The sequence below is a fragment of the Oxyura jamaicensis genome, chromosome 5 (assembly GCF_011077185.1).
Source record: "Oxyura jamaicensis isolate SHBP4307 breed ruddy duck chromosome 5, BPBGC_Ojam_1.0, whole genome shotgun sequence".
NCBI lineage: Eukaryota > Metazoa > Chordata > Aves > Anseriformes > Anatidae > Oxyura > Oxyura jamaicensis.
Window position 1 is genome coordinate 9,839,638 of NC_048897.1, and position 10,064 is coordinate 9,849,701.

Here is a 10,064-nt window from a genome sequence, read left to right on the forward strand (position 1 = left end):
TGTTCCCTCAGATTTTTAATGCAAACCCTTCATTTCTGTAAATATACTCTGCATGCTGCTGTAGATAGGATATGATTATTGGTGTGATGCCGTGAGAAAAAGGTGCCATACGTGAACCAAAACTGAAGAGTTTTCATTTATGGACCACATTTCTTATAGGTGGTGATAACATCTGTGTGATAAATTCATTTATTTCTGTAAACAGGTAATATATTACATATCAAAAAAGTAATCCACGTTTATCCCACCCATTCTTTGACCTTCCCTGCAATATGCCTGTTGGGTCTTCTCTGTTTGGACTGCTTTTAACTTTACAAAGTGCCTTAAACTCCCTGAATTTTGATCATCAGTTGCCAACAACTGCACTTATTAAAGTGAAGCCTGAACTATCCATATTAATAAAAACTCAACACTTGCCTTTTCTGCAAATCAGATTTCAACAGCACTCCTCTCCTCTTCCCCCTTGTCTGGCTCTGCCTGAAAAATATGCAGGACCATTTGCCAGGGTTAATTTTTAATAGTGCTGCAGTGAATTAAGTCATTTATTTTCCAGCGAGCAGCATGCTAACACACTGGGCAATAACAAATGCTGAAGAAGGTGACTGGGGAATAAGCAGCCGGGCACAGCTTTCCATTTCCACCTGCCTGATGGCTCAGCATAAAGGGCAGAGCGCTGTGTTTTGGTTTACTGTACACTGAGTCTTCATTCGAGGGACTCCTGGATGGAAGCCACAAGGCCAGCTAGGTTTATTTACTCTGTAGTCATGTGTATAGGTATGTATATAAACAGAGTCACAGCAGGCTGTGTGGCCAGCCCTCCCCTATGCCTGGGCACTCGTCTCCTCTAACTCAGCGGGTTAATATTCCTCCTAGGTGGTCACCACTGCAGGGGGAATGTGTCAGCCCGGGCAGTTTGGCCCTAAATACGTTTTGTGATCTCCGGCGGACTGGAGCTCAGCCTACCCACCTGTAAAACAGGTTAATGGTTGTCAGCTTTTCTGCAGAAATGCTAGAAGGATTACTTTATGTCTGAGAACTTTAAATGAGAGCTGCTCAGTGATAGAGAGTACTTTAAAAGAGCAACTGGAAAACAGGGCTAGGGCAGGCTGGCAGCCCCGTGAGCATGTGATGACCACAGAAAGAGCGCTGTTCTTGTCTCATTACCCCACATCCTCAAAAAGGCTAGGATGCAGATGATTCAGAAACAAGGGGAGAAAGGGCTTTTGAATTACTTATTAGGTAGGATTTATGTTGATTTTACTGTCCTGGGACATACAGGTTTGGGATGTAGAATCTCTTTTGCCATCTCTTCTGGGTGAAATGTGGTGGTAATACAGGGTCCTCTCCCCCATGCACCTACCAGTTGTTGTGTTGTTGTGTCCACAGAGTAGTCCAAAGGCCGCTAAAGAATCTTCCCCATAGCATGCAGTAAGCTTTGGATCAGACTTCAGTGATCAACAAGAATGTGCTGCCCAGCATGCTATAACAAGTTCACCGGCACGTGCTGATCACTGCAGGAGAGCTGTTACAAGAATGCTCCTAGAAATGAGGAAGGTCTTGACTAAGGAGGCAGCACCTTCCTGCTTAGTTCTCACCCCCCACGTGGTGCCTGAAATGTACCAGTGCCGTTAAATTTGGGAACAGAGCAGACCTGAATCCATTGCTTCCTCTGTGCGATATCACAGGGAAGCTAGAGAGAGAGTATTGTATTACTCTTAATTCACTTTGTGATCGTGTAAGTCTCCCAAATCCCAATGCCAGTAAGCTCTGATGATTAAACAGCTTACTGAAAGGAAAATATAGCTAACACTTTCTACCCTTATCAAAGTGTATTGCTAATGAGGGCTGGGAAATCCCTCAGTGTTAATACAACATCTGTAGATTAATGTTAGCTTACTCATGTTTTCATAGTCAATGGCTAAAATTCAATCACTTGGATTCACACATTTCTAATTGGTGTTACAGTACATCAGTCTCACTATTTTCCCAACTTAAGGACATTGACTGGAAGTAGGAAAGGCAATGCCAAGAGTCTGAGGCCAAAGAAGAAATGTGCTACACGTTGATTAGGACATCTTGACTTAGGAATCTTACAGAAGGTCTGACTTGAAAAACGTTTAGCTCAAAAGGAGCAGTATAACCCGGGTTCTCTAGCTGTGATGGCAAGTGGCTGCACTGCAGGAGTCTACCTTTGCTATAAGTAAGGTGCAGGCTGAGGCCAGCGCAGATTTTAGGTAATCACTGAAGAGGATGAAGGAGCAGATGGAAATGTCCCACAAGAGCCTCAGAAAGGCAAACAGCTTTTTGCAATGGAAAAGGATCAGATGAGCAATGCCAGCTTTTACAAAAGTTGAGTATAGTAAGAGCGTCCAGCATGGAGGTTCGAGAGCACCAAAAAGCAGAGATGGTGGAAAGGCCAGACTCCATCCTCCTGTCCAGGCTTTAGGGTGGCTACATTTTATGTGAGTACTGCTTTGTATCAGCTTTACTCGCTCACAAAAGTGGGAACAGAGGTTCAGGGACCCTTATGAAAGGAAAAACATACTTTAATGAAAGATGTGACAGAAAAGGGTCAGCAGCTTGACTCTCATGATGTGAAGGAGGGATGCGTGGCAGGGATAGAGACAATGTGCAGCCAGCACATTAAAAAGCGATCAAAGGAAAAGAAACCAGTAGTTTAACTGGATAAACACAAATGTCTTCAATTCTATCTAGTTTTACCATGTGTGCATACTAGAATCATGCTGCGCAACATTGCTTTGAAATTTCTGCAAGAAACAGTTGTAGTTAACAATGTTCCCCAACACTGAAAGGAAATCAGCATTAGTTGACAAAGGAGTAAGAAGATTTTTTTCAAAAAGAATTAGAATGTCTTGTCCAGGAGTGCATGTGGGATGGTCTCAGACTTAAGCACAAAGTCATCCACTTCAGAGAAGCAGATGAACTACACAAAGATAAATGTGTTGCACATCAGTGAATACAGAAATGTCAGAGAGAGAAAGACATCCCTTAGCAACTCATCTGCTTTCCACGCCTGGAAATCTGGCTCCTGCCAGCAGAAGTGACATAGATGACCCAGAGCATGGGAAGTGATCTGAACTGTCCCATAAAGAAACTGCTGGTGTGCCAGCATTCAAACTTCTCCATAGGGTCTGAAAATGAAAATCACAAGGGGCCTAAATATTGCAAGGAAATATTGTTAGGAAAAGAAATAAATAAAAATAAAGTAAAAAAAAAAAGTAGGGTTGTCTGCTTCCAGAGACCTGAGCTGCTGCTGTGTGAAGATGAGGGCAAAAACCTCCTTCAGAGTACAGTGATCTGAGGATCAGGCTCCAAGAGAATGATTGACGTTCAACTCATGCTGACAGCTAACAAAAGCTTTTGCACACGTGCCAGCAAACCGCTGCCAGGAAAGTCAGCATGGCTTCTAACTTGCAGATTTCTCCATTAGCAGACCTCGTACCCTATTTGACCTTTGCTGATCTACCCTGGCAGTCTTGGCAGAGAGGCCTGGGGTTGCATGGAAGTGGACACAGGACACTTATAAGCCCTGGTCCCTCTTGGTCAGGTGGGGACATCTCACAGAGGAATCTGTTTCATTTCTAAGTAACTCAGGCTCTGGACTCATTGTATGATCAGCTATAACCCAGGCAGAAAAGCATAACAAGTCAAAAAGTCAACATTTGCTCGGGACTTAAGCACCCATAGGAACAAATGGGATGCTTTCTGTAGAGGGCAGTGTGTTTCGCATCAGGCTGCAACTGATAGAGAGCACCACTACTTCTAAATACAGCCTCTGACCTATACAGATCTGACTAACAACTCATCTCTCCCCATCACCAGCACAATTTGAAGTCCAAACACACCACCGTCCTCCCAGGTAACGACTACCTGTCATGCGTTGGGAGATAGAATTGTTCATTCCTACAGTTTCTCTACAAGGAGACTGGTCCATTAAAAGTGACCAGTCTTTGAATTTTGTCAATTTTTGTGTATTTTTGTTTGTTTGTTTATTTGTTTTAAATAGAAAAAAGGAATCAGCAGTTGTTTGTATTCTTAAGCTGTGGAACACACGTTCCACGTCCAAGCTCTGATTACAAAGCCATTCCCTTCTGTGATTCTAGAGCATCTCATGTCCGTGAGTTTCTATTTGCAGTTTATAATTGATCAAATCCGACTGATAGCAAAATCCATTTAGTCAATAGGAACCTTTCTCTGGGGGAGCTTGGGTCCTTGGGAGTACCTGGCAAGGTGCTGCCTGAATTCTTTGTTTATTTCAAAAGGGAAATCCATGATGAGAAAGTTTGTGACGTGGATTAGATTACTCTCTGAGACCAATGATTTTGCTCTGTCCACCCAGAATCTTCTGCAATGTTTCAAATGGTTTGGTTAAAAGAAGTTTGAGTGTTTTATTTAGTAGAATTTAATCCAAACTTAATGCTGCTATTTTTAGGATTAAAAACAAAGTGGGCCCAGTCACTGGCTGGGTCATTTGAAGCAATGCAGTAGTTTGGGAGACGGTATGAAAAGAAGGTTTTGCTAATTGATTTGGGTTGATTAATTAATTCAGAGTTTGGTTTTGTTAATTAATTACTGCAGGAAATCTGTCTAGTTCTGCTCAGTGTCTGTTTGTCTAAAAAAAAAAAAGAAAAAAGAAAGAAACCAGGACTCACTGGTCTTCTTTCTTCCTGTCTGGTATCTCAGCTGGACTTCTGCTTCCAAGTTTCAGGTGTCTCTGTGCGTCCCAGCCCCTTGGGATGATGGCAGAAGTTCTCACTTGTGATATCTTTTGGTGCAATCTGCAGTAAGGATTAGATGACAGACTTCTTCCACTCTCTAGAACACTGTGTTAAATTATAGCATTGAATAGTTTTAGCATGCTTTTTTTTTTTTTTTTTTTTTTTTATTAATGACTTTCATTTACCTCCTGGTTTCTTTGTGCTGCAGAAGACTCAGATTCTCCCCACAGTGTTTTTATAGCCAGTCATTCACAGCACAACAATTCATTTTCAGGAGTAAGCTATAGCCTTGCATCCCCATATAGATTTATCCGATACATTAAGCACTTCTCTCAAAGGCTGCTTTCCAAGTCGTGCTATCGTTGGGGCTTGTGATCCAGCAGTATTTTCTCTACAACCTCATCAGAAAGTTAGACAAGGATTGTCCAGGAGTTACAACAGTTTTATCTTTAAGTCCCCAGACAGCTCAGAAGGCTGGCTGCCGTTTCTCATGCTGGACCACTTTACTACTACATCAACAGGCTAAACTTTAACTGCGAGAGAGTGTTTTTAAAATAGAAAGGGAGAGCATATGCTTTATTCTATCACTCGGTTGGAGCTGTGTTGCTTGTAGCTTGTATCAGTAGTCTAGGGATTAAGAAACTTTCAGGTTTTCTTTCATTTTTCAAGGCTATCCCCCAGAAGGCATCCTTTCCAGCTCAGGCATAAAGCAAACTTTTTGTGTGTGTTCCAGACCTACCGAAGGTTTACAAACGAACCTAACTTAAGTGCAGGATAGCTTCACTGGCTTCTATGAACACTTGCACGTACAGAGAGGTCTGCCCTTCCCTGAAGCATCCCTGTAAAAAGAATGGGTTTGAATATGGATTCTGCAAGCCTATTCCATCCTCTGTCCCAGGTAACTCCACAACCCTCCCAGATCTGCAGAGGAGAGTTTTCCCTCTAAAAACAATCGGGAAAAGATCTCCTGGATCTGCAGCGGAGAATTTTCCCCTTAAAAGCCATCAGGAAAAGAATGGAGACTGCCTAAGAATGGAAGCCAAATTAATTTCAGTAGAAATAGGTTCATCCCTTACTGGCATCTGCAGAGTTGCATCAGCTTGCTGCGGAAATGGATTAGGCCTTGTATTTCTGAGAATCCAGCTTTGTTTCAATTCTTTTGAACACTTCCTTCTTTCCTTCTGACTGCACTTCAGTTTTGGTCCAAGTATCAAGAGAGGCTGCTATATGGGGTGCTGCCACATATAACATAAGGTTATATAAATAAGTTTACAGTATAAACTTCTACTGACAAGTTCTGTTACCTAGATGATGTGCAGCTCACCAGTGAACAAAAAGGATAAGGTCTCAGCTTCTTCCCTTGCTATAGCAACAAACCACCTTGTAACGATCATTTTTTCTGTTTCATAAATGGGTTGCCATGACAAGTTACTTGTGTTGCATTGTCAGATACGAAAAGGAAACAATTTGCATTCTCTGGAAAACTTAAAGTTTTAAAACTCTCTCATGTATCAGTTTGCTTTCTGCCATGACATCACTCATCCTCTATGCTCAGGGAGAGACGAGCAAGGAAAACATCCTAGTACAGGAAAAGTACTTGCAGGTTTATTGAGTCTGGTGTATCTGCAGAAGGAATAAATTAAAAAATCATGAAGAGTATGGTGCTGTGGGAAGGCAGAGTTCACCAGATTCTGTTTTTCTCAGTACGCTCTCAGACAACAATAAGGGTAGCAAAATGCTACAGTCTGCCTTGCAAACACTTCAAGAAAGTTTCAATTACAGAGAAGAAAATATGCATCCAGGAAAATAGACTAGCTGAATGTGGCAAGAGCTCAAAAGCCACAGAAAGAACCAGGAAGTAGTCTGCATAATTAGAACAAAGCTAGGTGAAAATGTGGATATGGCAAAGTGACAGAAGACACAGGAGAACAACAAAAGCAACTTGACACCACTCATCTACCCTCTGTGCCTGCTGAGAATTGATATACCCTTCAGTTTTTCTTGGTGAAAAATGGCAGAGCTGAGAGCAAAATCTGGATATATTTAAACAAATATCCTTGTGAAGCTAAAAAAAATACTGTTATTTACCTTGCTGGTGATATTGATGATTACAAGAAGTTTTCATGGTTATTATTATTTTTTTTAAGGGCAAAAGAGAGGTTAGTTCAACTTGGTGATTACCTGTTTCTACTAGAAAAACAAACAAACAAACGTAAAACAGATTAACATCTCAAAACTTTTGGAGATAGCCTTGACCTATAGCTGATGCGCAAGCTCAGTTGTTCACAAAGCTTGTGGCCTAAGTTTGTCTGTCACAAAGTTGTGTTTGTATGTTTGCATGTCACACTAAGTCCCTTCTTGCAGAGGTTACAGAGGGAATGACGATTATTTTGGGGGCCATACCACTTACAAAAATCAGTGATGTGTCTTTCCAGGACTGAATTTAGATTGCTGTTTTAACAAGTCATGCTAATATTGATGGGAGAAGCAAGCCCATGAGATAAGGCCTCCTGCTTGCATGCTATATACAGTTTGGTGAAGATGATCAGGAAAAACTGAAGGCATCAGAATGACAGAGTAGCTTTTCAACCCCACTGCAGAATCTGTTTTGACAGTATTTCTGTGGCAGTAAGGCTCCTGTGAGATTCTCCCCATCTCCTTTTTATTGCACTGTGTGTCAGTAGTCCTGGTATTAGACTAGCCTTCCTTTCCTGTCAAGCAAGGCTTGCAGTGGTTTGTACCTCAGCAGGATTTCTAGAGAGGTGCATATTTCTCTTTGCCTTCCTTGAAGTTTGCCACAAAGGAAAAAAGAGGGTTCTGTCTATAGATCAGGCTATACCCTGAGCCAAGTGTAAATCTGTCTGCTTTGCCAAAAGCTGCACTGGTTTGCAGCAACTCAGGGTCTTATCCCGGTATTTTGCCTTTTTATCAAAACCAACAAGAATAACAACAGAATGGGGGGCAGGGAGACATATTTAAGCTGTATCACGCTCTGTGTCTTCACAAGTATATGTCATCATCCCTATGTGATTGTGTGGTTATGACTCACCGATGGATGATTATGCTTCTGTCTTCCAGCAGTCCGCCAACAAAAAATAGTCCTCAGGTAGCTTACATCCTGATGTGATCTGGCATTGAGGAATGAGCAAGAGGCAGTTTCACTCCTGTCTCCTGGTGTTTCTTGGTTCTTGTTGGTCACTGAGAAGCCCAAGAAGCGTGAAACTGAGGTTCACCCATAGCTGTAGACACACTACCTATTTGGTTTTTGCTCCCCGATCAGTTCTTCTGGGCCACCTAGATACTGAAAAATACATCCCTGCTTTGAGGGTGCTTCAAAAAGCAAGATTTCTGCACGCTCCAGTACCCTGCCTGCTCACCAGAAATGGGTAAGACAAGACGAGACAGGTAGGGCAGAGAGGCGGTGCGCTGTGCGTACGTGTGTCTGCCTGTGGAGAAACCCATCACCTTTGTGTTCGCTGCTGCTCCTGCCGTTGGCTTGCTCGGGAGAGATGCCATGTTCCTGCGAGCTGCGGTCCTTGCTTTTGTGGAGAAGCGAGAGGTTGTTCAGAACCGGGAGGGCTTGTTAGGAGCAAGCAAACAAGTCTCAAAGTAAGTCAAAGCTTCGTCCTGTTTGCTTGGACCTGTCTGTTTGCGTTCTGGCTTTTAGAAAGTGCTCTGGCAGGTTTGCTTGTGCTGGTGCAACACATGGCTACGAGACCTGAAAAAACCTGCACGACTTCTCAACGGGTATCCTTAGAACTTGCTTAATCTATTCCAGCTATGAGCTCTGCAGGGCATGAGCTTTCTTTTTATTGTGTGTCAACTGTAGTATCTAGAACAATGGTTTCTAGATCAATTTTCAGATTACTAGGTATCTTTCTAATGGAAACAATAAATTGTGTTGATGCGGTTGAAAATTACATCAGAGCGAGCGGTGTTTTTCCAGCACTAGGAGCACATGCTTTATTCAGGCATATCCCACTGTCCTGCCTCAAAGCTCGATCCCTTCTGCATGCTCCCGGGTTGAAAGGTGTTACGATCCCCTGCTCTCTTTCCAAAGCAGCAGGAGAATCGCAGCGTCTGGCACAAGACGTTGGGTAGTACAGGTGTGCTGGGACGGGACAGAAGGGCTGTGTTGGCATAGCTGGAGGCACAGAAGGAAGCCCGTGTCCATCGGGTTTACAAGCTCAGATTTAACTGCGCTGCCTGTGGGACCCAAATAGGGTCGGACAGAGCCGATCACCACACGCAGACATTAAATCTGAGTATTTTGTTTGCCTAGCGTGTACCTCAGCTGTCTCTATACTGAGCCAACTCGTCTACCTTTGCTTTTATGACCTGCCTGTATGGCTCCTGGACAATTTTGGAATTCTGTGTTTCCTAGCCACGTCCTAGCACGTTCCTAGCGATTTCAGTGTCTTCTGAGACGGGTTTAGCCTTTAGCGAGGGGCCGGTAACAGCCCGGTGGCTCTCCCAGCCCTCACCTGGCGGGCTGCCCGAGCACAGCGGGTGCCGGCAGGCCGCAGGGCGGCTGCCCGTGACCGAGCCCCATCTCCCCCAGCGCCACCGCCGCCGGGGCCAAGCCCTGCGGGGGAAACCCGACGGCAGGCGGCGAGGCCGAGAGAAGGGCAACGACGGCTGTGAGGCGCTCGCCCCTCACCGGGGCCTTCGCTGGGCGCCGGGGGGGCACCCTCAGCCTTCCCCGAGCGATGGCGGGCCCTGAGGAAGGCCAGCGGGCGTCGTGTGCGTGTGACCCCCCCGCCGCCCCGGAGCCGCGCCTCAGGGCGGCCTCACAGCGCCACCGCCCCGCTCCCAGTCCTCGGCGGGGGGGGGTGGGCCGGTGGGGCGTGATTGACAGGTGGCGCAGCCCACGGGGAGGGCGGTGGCGGCGGGGATAGCCTATCAGAAGCGTCGGTCGGCGGTGAGTGACAGCTGGGCGGGACTCGTGTGTGCGTTGGGAGGGAGGGGGGGCAGCTGGGCGTGTGCCGGGGCGCGCTTCGGCTGGGTTCGGAAGGGTTCGGCCGTGCTCGGCTTCGCTCGGCTGGGTTCGGCGGGGCTCGGCTCCCCCCGCCCGGCCGCACATTGTCCGGGCGGCGGCGGCGGAGCGCCCCGGCGCCCGGTGCCAATGCGGGGGGGGCGCTGCGCACCGGGGGCGCCTCCACCACCGCGGTGGAAACTTCACCTCGCCGCCGGCCCGACGCACGGCTGAGGGCCCCCCCCCGCCACGGCTGCTCGGCTTTTGGGGCGTTTTGCGAAGAAAAACGTCGTTATTCCGCCGCAAACTTCCGCTCCGCGCATCCCTCCGTGGCGCGGGGGAGGGGGGGG

The 10,064-nt window shown here is 45.9% G+C and overlaps 1 protein-coding gene across 1 annotated transcript in view; it reads left to right on the top strand.

Moving 5' to 3' along the window:
- Positions 1-9,715: 9,715 nt before the first annotated feature.
- The window catches only part of HRAS (HRas proto-oncogene, GTPase), a 37,195-nt gene continuing 36,846 nt past the window's right edge, over positions 9,716-10,064 (top strand). The window contains exon 1 of the mRNA XM_035328037.1: positions 9,716-10,064. The gene's annotated coding sequence lies outside the window, so the exon portion shown is untranslated.